This window comes from Felis catus, chromosome D1, assembly GCF_018350175.1.
Source record: "Felis catus isolate Fca126 chromosome D1, F.catus_Fca126_mat1.0, whole genome shotgun sequence".
Taxonomy (NCBI): Eukaryota; Metazoa; Chordata; class Mammalia; order Carnivora; family Felidae; genus Felis; species Felis catus.
In genome coordinates, this window is record NC_058377.1 from 84,542,777 (window position 1) to 84,553,215 (window position 10,439).

A 10,439-nucleotide genomic window follows, 5' to 3' on the forward strand; every position below is an offset into this window, starting at 1 on the left:
GTGCCCGACTTCGACTCAGGTCATGATCTCACAGTCTGTGAGTTCGAGCCCCGCATCGGGCTCTGGTGCTGATGGCTCAGAGCGTGGAGCCTGCTTCCAATTGTGTCTGCCTCTCTCTCTGCCCCTTCCCTGCTCATTCTCTGTCTTTCTCTGTCTCAAAAATAAATAAAAACATTAAGAAAAAAAAATTAAAAAAAAAAAAAACAACACCTCTCATCCACTACCTGTTGACCCTAACGTCTTCTCTAGGGTTCCAAATCATGGAATCATCACTCTTCTCCCACTTACTCCCCCACCCTCAATTCCCTACATGTCATCAACGTCTCGTTGCTTCTTGAGCCCTTTAGGACACTTGCCCCTGACCTTTGCTCCCAACACCCTATAAAAACAGCTGAGCTCAACAAGGACACCCATCAAAATCCCTGGTTTGAGCTTCCCAAGGCTTACCTCAGAAATTTAGACTGCAACTCATTCTTAAGGTCAAGAATGTAAAGGATCAAGAGGTGAACCTTGGGAGAGCTCCAACTAGACTTCTAATGGGATTCTTCCAAAATGCCACAGCCATAGCTTGGGCACCTTTCCCACTTCCAGGCAAAAAGCACCAGGGAATACTCTGTGACTCATCCTCAGCAGCTGGTTTGAGGGCACCTGAGCTCCACAGGCTGAACAGGTGGGGGTGTCTTCTCTCATTTACTTGACAGAGTTTTCTAAATAGGCAAGTACTAGGAGAAATGAAAATTGCAGTCACGGCTCTTAACCTTCTAAAGATACACAAGGTTAGCTTTGGGCAAATTTTGATCTCGGGACATTGGGCTTTTAAGGCTTTCCAACTTCATTTCTTGACATCCTTTTTACTCTATGATGCTTCTGAGTATTACTCCAACTCTCCCCTGACATATACTCCCATATCAGAAAATATCTATGAACATCTGAGAAGGTTTCTCTGACCCCAATGGGGACTAGTTGTTCCCCTCTATGTAATGTTATTGGAACATACTGTAGCCCAACTTATATTGCATTATTGCTGGTTATCCATATATTTGTCCACCTTGATAGACTGTAAGATCCCTAAACGCAGGGGCCAAGTACTACCCATCTTAACACAGCACATAGTAAACTAGCTGAAATGTAACTGATTTGCACTGAAGCATTAGAAGGAAATTATGAATGAAAATATTGGTATGTTTGGCTATACTAAATTTAAAGATTTATAAAAATAAAGATATCCTTTTACTCATTTACAAATGAGTAAATTAGATGAAACCAACAATTCACCAAATGCAAATAAACAAATAAAAATATTCAACCTTACCAGTAGTTAAGAAAATACAGTTATAATTTTTTGAGTTACTGCCAAACACATGCATGCACACACACACATACGCATACCCTTTTTAAGAATTTCAATGTACTGCCAGCAGTTTAAGGAGAGTAAGGAGAGTCCTTGTTACCATAGTGTGTGTGTGTGTGTGTGTGTGTGTGTGTGTGTGTGTATTTTGCCCATGTGTGAGAATATTGGTCCTTTAATTTTCATTTAAAATCAGTTTCTTTAAATATTTTGGTTACAAGGTCTCAATAGGGAAGTCATAGTAGATGCTGCAGGCACTCAGTATTGATGTCCATTCCTTCCCCCTGATATACCCCCAGACCTTGCTGCTTCACTTAAGATACAGATGAGCACTCTGCACTAAATAAATGGCCTCTAAGTCAAGTGTCAGCAGCCTCAGGCCTGGATGAAAGTTGGATACAAAGATAGGAAGCCCAACAGTTTTTACGACAAGATGGACGCATTTAACCATGCTCCAAGGAATCCCAATAATTAATCACAGACATAATTGGCAGTACCACAGAGGTGACATCAGCCATTTCCCCACTGTACTAATAACATGGGGCTAGTTTCCACTATAGCTCATCTGCACCCAAACCTGTGTTCTGCAGAAGAAGAGTCAAGGCCTCACTCCCTAAGGAGTGATAATGCAGGCTCTCCCTAAGGGCCATAATGCAGGAAAGAACAGAACTGTCTCTTCAAGCCATGTGCTTACAGCAATGGAATTTAGAATTTCAAGTCAATCTGAGCCAGTCCACAGAAAGCCTCCCTCACCACAACTCCAACACACACACACACACACACACACACACACACGTAGAGAGAAAGAGAGAAAGGGAGAGAGACAGAGAGCATGAGAGAGACAGAGAGGTAGAGATACAATAATAATCCTGCATCTAAGAATCTGATCTAAGGAAAAATCAGACATTCAGAATTACAAATAATATGCTTGCAATGTTCTTTGCAATAGTTGCGGGGGGGGGGGGGGGGTGTTGAAAACAGCTTGTCTAACCATTGGGAAGTGGTTAGATTAACCAAAGTTCATTCAACAACTGAAAATGAGTTTTATAAGAATATTTAGTGACATGAATGAAAGCTCATGATAAAAATGTTAAGTGGAAAAATACCAATATTTTTTTAAAGAGGAAAATAGTAAAAATGTTATACAAACGTCATGTAAGACAAAGTTTAAAAAGGGAATAGCGTATCAATTTGGCAGTTTAGGAAGTCAAACTTACCCTCACAAAAGTATTTTTTCTTGAGTGGGGGAGTGGGAGCAGAGGAGAACCCTAGGCTCACTCATCCCACAAATACAACTAGATAACTATTAAATGTCCTAAATACCCCAGAAATCAACCTGAAGTCTGGCAGCACAAACTCAACAACTAACGGTATAGAAGCGGACACATTGAAGAAGGTAGGTAGTTCAAAGATGTGCTTTGGGAGAGAAATGAATGGTGGCCATTGTGGTGGGAAGGGAGCCATGGTCATGGAGAAGGGTAAGAGATAGACACATAGGGAGTGCATGGGGAAAACAAATCCCCATAGCAATTGGCTTGGAAAGCAAGAGGGACCAAATTTCATGAGTTCTTGCAATCAATGGGGCTTAAAGCCTGGTGTTCTAAAGATCAGCAGGCTTGGCTCAGGGAGAGCCCAAAGGCATTAGGGCTGCTCTTGGCAAGAAGGAAGGACAAATGGCAATCTAAAGAGCACCTGGGACACACAGAAGGGAGGTTATTCATGCATCCCAGAGAGACAGCATTCTTGGAGAGACCCCTCTGGGAACAAAAGAACTGGAAGATACCATTTCCCTCACCTGTCCCTCAGCATAAACACAGGACCACCTGTGGGAACCAGCAGAGGACTGACAAATGCTCCCTAATTTGTTACACCGCCCCCTACGACCTTGTGCTCCAGTGGAATCACCCTTCCTAGTCATGCTTGCCTCAGTCCCAGCGCAGAGGGCCCTATACCCCAGAAGAATAGCCTAAATCCCTGTCAACACCACATCTACTGACTCAGGAGTCTGTGGAGCCTTGGTTCCAGCAGCAGAGGCAACAGGCCTTATTTCACAAGCACATCAAAGAACACCTAGTCAAAACATGTCACATTCAAGCCAGGGACCAAACACTGCCACAACAGGCAGAAAGAGCCTCTGTAGACGACTGACCTGAAGGATAAAGTGGCCAAGACACAACACCAGAGCACACGCAGAACACAATGGAGACATTCTCTGAAGCACCAGGCCCTGGGAACAGGGGACACTACACTGCAGGGCACTACAGAACCTCTTCTTCATAAGGCCATTACCCTCAAGAACAGAAGATGTAGCTGATTTTCCTAACACAGAGAAACAGGCAAAACACATAGACAAAGTGAGAAGACAGAGAAATTTTTCCCAAATGAAGCGGCTGGAAAATTAACAGCCAGAGATCCAAGCAAAATAGACATAAGTAACATGCCTGATGTAGTATTTAAAACAGTGATCATAAAGATACTCACTGGACTTGAGAAAAGAGTGAAAGACATTAGTGACACAGACATAGAGCACAGACATAAAAAAGAACCAATCACAGAAAGAATACAATAAACGCGATTAAAAACATGCCTGATGCTATGAAGCAGAGGAATGAATTAATGACCTAGAAGACAGAGTAATGGAAAGTAATCAAGAAGAACAAAAGAGAGAAAAAAGAATTATGTAAAATGATAATAGACTTAGGGAACTCAGTGACTCCACTAAATTTAAGAACATTCCCATTATAGGAGTCCCAGAAGAGGAGAGATAAAAGGGAGCAGAGAATCTATTTGAAGAGAAAATAACTGAAACCTTCCCTAATCTAGGGAAGGAAACAGATATCCAGATTGATTCTGGAGGCACAGAGAACCCCCAATAAAATCAACAAAAGCAGTTCCACACCAAGACATACTATAATGAAAATGGCAAACTATAGTGATAAAGAAAAGAATTTTAAGCATCAAGACAAAGGAAGACAAAGAAGACAGTTACATACAAGAGGAAATCTCATAAAGTTATCAGGGGATTTTTCAACAGAAATTTTCTAAGCCAGAAGAGAGTGGGATGATATATTCAAAGTACTAAATAGGAAAAATCTGCAGTCAAGAATATTCTATCCAGCAAATCTATCATTCAGAATAGGAGGAGAAAGTTTCCCAAACCCAGCAAGGCTATCATTCAGAACAGAAGGAGAAAGAGTTTCCCAAACAAACAAAAACTAGAGGAGTTCATGACCACTAAAGCAGATCTGCAAGAAATATTATAGGGGCCTCTTTGAATGGGAAGGAAAGACCAAAGTGACAGTATGAATGTAGGAAATATAAAAGCAATAAAAATGAATATTTTTATAAAATATCAGTCAGGGAACTCACAAAATTAAAAGGATGTAAAATATGATAATATATCTAAAACATGGAGAGGAAAGGAGTAAGTGATGGGTTAAAATATAAACAACCATCAAATTAAAATAGACTGCTATGTGCAGAAGATGTTATATACAAACCTAATGGTAACCACAAATCAAAAACCACTAATAAATATGTAAAGAATAAAGAGAAAGAAATCCAAATATATCACCAAAAAAACCCAGCAAATTATGAAACAGAGAAAGGCAAGAAAAAAATCAGAGAAAATCTTCAGAAACAGCCACAAAACTAATAAAATGGCAATAAATATATATCAATAATCACTTTGAATGTAAATGGACTAAATAGTCCAATCAACAGGCAAAGGAAGACAGAATGGATTAAACAACAAAAACAACAACAACAACTAGACCTAGCTAATTGCTGCTACAAGAGGTTCATTTTAGACCTAAAGACACCTGCAGATTGAAAGTGAGGGGATGGAAAATATTTATCAGGCAAATGAATGTCCAAAGTTGAAGCAGCAAAATTTATATCAGACAAAATAGACTTTAAAACAAAGACTGTAACAAGAGACAAAGAAGGAAACAACATAATAAGAAAGGGGACAATCCAACAAGAAGATATAGCAATTGTAAATATTTATGCACCCAACCAACATGGGAGTACCCAAATACATAAGACAGTTAATAATAAACATAAAGGAACTGTCCACAATAATACAATAATGGCAGGGGACTTTAACACCTCACTTACATCAATAGACAGATCTAACCAGGAAATCAACAAGGAAACAATGGCTTTGAACCATACATTGGACCAGATGGATTTAACAATATATTCAGAACATTCCATTCCAAAACAGCAAAATACACATTCTTTTCAAGTGCACATGGAACATTCTCCAGAATAGATCACATATTAGGCCACAAAACAAGGCTTAGCCAATTCAAAAAGATTGTATTCATGCCATATATCTTTTCTGACCACAACACTATAAAACTAGAAGTCAACCACAAGAAAAAATCTGGAAAGACCACAAATACATGGAGGTTAAATTACATGCTAAACAATGAACGGGTCAACAGCAAATCAAAGACAAAATAAAAAAGTACATGGAAACAAATGAAAATGAAAACACAAGAGTCCAAAACCTCTGGGATGCATCAAAAGTGGTTCTGAGAGGGAAGTTTATAGTAATAGAGGCCTACCTCAAGAAAGAAAGAAAAAAATCCCAAATAAATTACTTAACCTTACACCTAACAGAGCTAAAAAACAAACAAACAACAACAACAACAACAACAACAACAAAACAATAAATGAAGCCTAAAACCAGAAGAAGAAAGGAAATAATAAGATTAAAGCATAAATAAATGATATAGAAACTCATGAAATAATAAAACATATCACTGAAAACAGGAACTCAATCTATTTTTGTTAAGGTTTATTTATTTTTGAGAGAGAGAGTGTGAGTAGGCGAGGGGTGGAAAGGGAGGGAGACAGATGATCCCAAGTAGGCTCTACGCTGACAGTGGCAAGCCCAATGTGGGGCTAGAACTCACAAACTGGGAGAGCACAACCTGAGCCAAAGTCTGACACTCAACCAACTGAGCCACCCAGGTGCCCCAAGGAGCTCATTCTTTGAAAAAGAAATCAATAAAACTGATAAACCTCTAACCAGACATATATATAAAAAAAAAAAAAAAGAGGAAGGAATAAAATAAATTAAATCACAAATGACAGAGGATAAATAACAGCCAATACCATAGAAATTCAATTTTAAGAGAATATTATGAAAAACTATATGCCAAAAAATTGGACAACCTAGAAGAAATGGATAAATTCCTAGAAACATAAACTACCAAAACTAAATCAGGAAAAAAGAGAACACTTGAACAGACTGATAACCAGCAAAGAAATTGAATGAGTAATTAAAAACTTCCCAACACACAAAAGTCCAGGACTAGATGTCTTCACAGGCAAATTCTACCAAACATTTAAAGAAGAATCAATACCTATTCTTCTCAAACTATTCCAAAAAACAAAAACAAAAAACAAAACAGAAAAGGAAGGAAAACTTCTAAATTCATTCTATGAGGCCAGCATTACCCTGATGCCAAAACCAGATAAAGGCATCACACAAAAAAGAGAACTACAGGCTAGTGTCCCTGATGAACATAGATGCAAAAATCCTCAACAAAGTACTAGCAAACCAAATCCAACAATAAATTTTTTAAAACTCATTCACTACTATCACAGGAGATTTATTTCTAAGTTGCAAGGGTAGGTCAATATTCTCTAATCAATCAGCATGATATATCACATCAGTAAGAGAAAGGATAAGAACTATATGATCATTTCAATAGATACAGAAAAAGTATTTGACAAAGTATAACATCCATTCATGAGAAAAACCCTCAACAAAGTAGGTTTAGAAGGAAAACACCTCAACATAATAAAGGCCACTTATGAAAAAACACAGCTAACATCATACATAATGGAGAAAAACTGAGAAATTTTCCCTTAAGGTCAAGAACAGGACAAGGATGTCCACTCTCACCACTTTTATTCAACATAGTACTGAAAGTCCTAGACACAGCAATCAGACAACAAAAAGAAATAGAAGGCATCCAAATTGTAAGGAAGAAGTAAAATTCACTATTTGCAGAGGACATGATACTTTATATATGAAACCTTAAAGACTCCACCAAAAAATTGTTAGAACTGATAAACGAACTTAGTAAATTTGCAGGATACAAAATCAATGTACAGAAATCTGTTGCATTTCTATACACCAATAATGAAGCAGCAAAAAGAGAAATTAAGAAAACAATCCAATTTACGATGGCACCAAAAAAAATAAGATAACTGAGAATAAATCTAACCAAAGAGGTCCACACTACCCAAAGAAATCTACAGATTCAATATAATCCCTATCAAAATACCAACAGCATTTTTCACAAAACTAGAGCAAGAATCCTAAAGTTTGTATGGAACAACAAAATATTCTGAATAGCCAAAGCAATCTTCAAAAAGAAAAGCAAAGCTTGGGGGCCGCCTGGATGGTGCAGTCGGTTGGTTAAGTGTTGGACTTCAGCTCAGGTAATGATCTCACAGTTCGTGGGTTTGAGCCCCACGTCGGGCTCTGTGCTGACAGCTCAGAGCCTGGAGCCTGCTTCAGATTCTGTGTCTCCCTCTCTGTCTGCCCCTCCCCCTCTTGTGTGCTCACACACACACGCTCTCTCTCTCTCTCTCTCTCTCTCTCTCTCTCTCTCACACACACACACACACACAAAATTAAACATTAAAAAAAAATTTAAACAGAAAAGAAAAGCTGGAGGCATCACAATTCCAGACTTCAAGTTACATTACAAAGCTGAAGTAATCAAAACAGGATGGCACTGGCACAAAAACAGACACACAGATCAATGAAACAGAATAGAAAATCCAGAATAAACCCTTAATTATATGTTCAATTAATCTTCAACAGAGCAGGAAAGAATATGCAATGGGAAAAAGTCTCTTCAACAAATGGTATTGGGAAAACTGGTCAGCAACATGGAAGGAAAGGGAGAGAGAGAGAGAGAGAGAGAAAGGAAGGAAAGAAGGAAGGAAAAAAAGGGAGGAAGGGAGCAGGGAAGGAGGAAACTGGACACTTCCTTATACCATACACAAAATTAAACTCAAAATGGATTAAAGACCTAAATGTGAAATCTGAAAACATAAAAATCCTAGAAAAGAGCACAGGCAGTAATTTCTCTGACACTGGCCATAGCAACTTTTTCTAGATACATCCCCTGATGCAAGGGAAACAAAAGCAAAAATAAACTACTGGGACTACATCAAAATAAAACCTGCACAGCGAAGGAAACAATAAAAATAAACTTGAAAGGCAATCTATGGAATGGGAGAAGATATTTGCAAATGACATATCTGATAAAGGATTAGTATCCAAAATAAATAAAGAACTTCTAAAACTCAATGCCCAAAACCAAATAGTCCAATTAAAAAATGGGCAAAAGACATGAACAGATATTTCTCCAAAGACATACACATGGTCAACAGACACATGAAAAGATGCTCATTATCACTAATCTTCAGGGAAATACAATGTGATATCATCTCAAGCCTGTAAGAATGGCTAAAATCAACAACCTAATTAATAACAAATGTTGGTGAAGATGCAGAGAAAAAGTAATGCTCTTGCATTGTTGGTGGGAATGCAAACTGGTGCAGCCACTGTGGAAAACAGTATGGAGTTTCCTTAAAAAGTCAAAAATAGAATTACCTTATGATCCAGCAATCAGACTACTGGGTATTCACCCAAAGAATACAAAAAAAAAAAAACAAAAACAAAAAAAAACCCACTAATTCAAAGGGATACTTGCACCCCTGTTTATAGCAGCATCATTTAGAATGGCCAAGATATGGAAGCAGCTCAGTGTCCATAGATCGATGAATGGATAAAGAGGAAGTGATACACACATACACACTGGAATATTATTCAGCCATTAAAAAGAATGAAATCTTTCCACTTACAAAAACATGGATGCTTAGCATTATGGATGTTAAGCAAAATAAGTCAGGGAAAGACAGATACCATATGATTTCACTAAATGTGGAATTTAAGAAACAAAGGAGCAAAGGGGGAAAAGAGAGAGAGAGAGAGAAACCAAAAACAGACTCTTAATTATAGACAACAAACTGATGGTTACCAGAAGGGTGGTGGGTGGGGGGATGGGTTAAATATGTGATGGGAATTAAGGAATGTACTTGTTGTGATGAGCACCAGGTGGTGTACAAAAGTGTTGAATCACTATATTGTACACCTAAGACTAATAAACACTGTATGTTAACTAACTGGAATTTAAATAAAAACTAAAAAATTAAAAATAAAATAGATATTATCCAGTTATTCTCTTAAAAAAAAAAAAAGGAAGCCTATCCTGTCACATGCTACAACATGAACATTGAAGACATTATGCAAAATGAAATAAGCCAGTCACAAAAAGACAAATACCTTATGATACTTCTTATAGGAAGTATCTAAAATAATAAAATTCACAGAGAGAAAATAGAATGGTGGTTTTTGGAGGGCTGAAGGGAGGAGACATGGGGAGTTAATGGGTATTTGGTACAAAGTTTCAGTTTTACAAGATGAAAAAGTTCTGGAGACCTGTTGCACACTACTGAACTGTAAGCCTAAAAATGGATAAGATGGTACATTTTATGTTATGAGTTTTTTCCCACAGCAAAAATAAAGTGTTAAAAAACAAGAAAAATGGGGGCGCCTGGGTGGCGCAGTCGGTTAAGCGTCTGACTTCAGCCAGGTCACCATCTCGTGGTCCATGAGTTCGAGCCCCGCATCAGGCTCTGGGCTGATGGCTCAGAGCCTGAAGCCTGTTTCCGATTCTGTGTCTCCCTCTCTCTCTGCCCCTCCCCCGTTCATGCTCTGTCTCTCTCTGCCCCAAAAATAAATAAACGTTGGAAAAAAAAATTAAAAAAAAAAACAAGAAAAATGTAGTTTTTCTTTGCCTATACCTTCAAAAACAGCCATTTGCTTTTCTGAGTGTTTAACCAACTTCTGGGTTCTCTGAGAGCTAGATGCAGAGGAAAGTACTCCAGTAGGGTATGGGTTTAAGTCTTACTTCCAAAACACATTACCTATGAGACTTTGGAGATATTACTTCAGCTTTGAGCCTCATTTTTCTCACTATAAAATTAGCAT